The 1,858-nt window shown below is 31.9% G+C and overlaps 1 pseudogene; it reads left to right on the top strand.

Moving 5' to 3' along the window:
- Window positions 1–541: 541 nt before the first annotated feature.
- Window positions 542–1,119, top strand: LOC123255173 (annotated as a pseudogene).
- Window positions 1,120–1,858: the final 739 nt, after the last annotated feature.

The raw sequence follows: 1,858 nt of genomic DNA on the forward strand, positions 1-1,858 counted from the left end.
GTATATATATATATATACACACATATATATATATAGTTTTATAGCTCTTTGGGCATAATTTCAAATTGTTCTCTAGGGTGTTTGGATCTATTAGCAACTCCAAAAACAATTCATTCATATCTAAATTTTGCCGCATACCCTTCAACATTTATGATTTTCCTTTACTATCATATTGGCCAATCTGATAGGTATGAAGTGGTATCTCAGAGTTCTTTCAATTTGCATTCCTCTAATCTAGAATGATTTAGGACACTTTTTCATATGATTATGGATAACTTTGATTTCTTCATCTGAAAACTGCCTTTTTATATCTTTTGACCATTTTTCATTTGGGGAATGATGTATTCTTATAAATTGGACTTTGTTTTCTATATGTTTGAGAAATGAGACATTGATGAAAGAAATTTGCTGTAAATGTTTTCCTAGTTTGTTGTTTCCCTTATAACTTTGGCTACATTAATTTTATTCACACAAAACCTTTTAAATTTAACATAATAACAATTAGGTCTCCTGACTCAATCCTCTGCCTCTTGTTCCTGAGCGGAAAGAGAGCAATGGCCAGGAGCTGCTTAACATCTTGCTCACAGGTATAGCAGGGTTTGGGAAGACTATACTCAGTAGAGAACTGGCATCAAAAACAGAACTGACATATATTAATATGGGTAATTTATCATAAGAAGAATTTTTGATAGTTTTGATGAAGAATATGAATGTTCCATTCTGAATAAAGACAGAGTCATTGATGAGTTAGAAAATAAAATAAAAGAAGGTGAATTTACTGTTCATTATCATAGCTATGACTTTTTACTCGAACGATGGTTTCACTTAGTTTTTGTGCTTCAAACATAAAATTCTGTATTATAGAAAAGGCTTGAAATGAGGGGATATAGGGTGAAGACGCTACATGACAATGTTTAGTGTGAAATTTTCCAAATTCTTTATGAAGAAGCATAGCCTCCCACAAGCCTGAACTAGTGCACTCAGTGCCCAGCAATGCATCAGAGTAACTGGAGTAATTTAGATAATTTAGATCAGATAATGAAATAGCTTGAGGAATAGATAAAAGATAATAATTGCACATTGAGGGGAAAGCGTGGACTCTCAAGACTTTCCACATGATAGATAAAGATTTTCTTGATGATCTTTCTCTCCCTATGCAATAGAAATTCAGAAAATGTATGAATTTTACTATCCAACATTGTGTTTTAGAAGTAACAGGTAGACAAAATATAAAGGTGATTTATGACTTAATTAATTTTTTTGCTCCATGAGAAAGCTGAAATCCTTGAAATAAATCAATAAGGTATTAAGGTTTTTTTTTTTTTAAGTTTAGGAAATACTCAGATTTCTTATTTAATTTTACTAACTGCTAAAGAATAAGTAAATTTGAGAAAATAGGTGAAAATCTTTACCTGACATGCAAAAGAAAATGAAGGCTAGGAGGAAATGCTGCTGACTGAGGATAAAACTATAAACTTCACATCAAGGAGGTGGATGGCACAGTAAATACAACACTAGGCCTGGAGTTCAAATCTGTTCTCAGACAATGCCTAGCTGTGTGAACTTAGGCAAGTCACTAAATCTCAATTGCCTAGCCCTTGACCTTCCATCTTAGAGTTGTTACTAAGACAGAAAGTAGGGTTTTGTTTTTTTATCATATTAAGTATTCTGTTGAAAGGGAATTCCTGAATTTTTAGTATTATATTGTTTGTTTTATTCTTAGAAGTTGGTTATAAAATTAATATTGGCACAAAGTAAATGGTGAGATCTTTGAGAAAATAACATTTAATTTGTTTTTAGTGTAATAGTTTTACCCAGCTCTTTCACCTATAAAATCACTGCTGATCCCTAGCATGGA

This window comes from Gracilinanus agilis, unplaced genomic scaffold, assembly GCF_016433145.1.
Source record: "Gracilinanus agilis isolate LMUSP501 unplaced genomic scaffold, AgileGrace unplaced_scaffold40576, whole genome shotgun sequence".
NCBI classification, from domain to species: Eukaryota; Metazoa; Chordata; class Mammalia; order Didelphimorphia; family Didelphidae; genus Gracilinanus; species Gracilinanus agilis.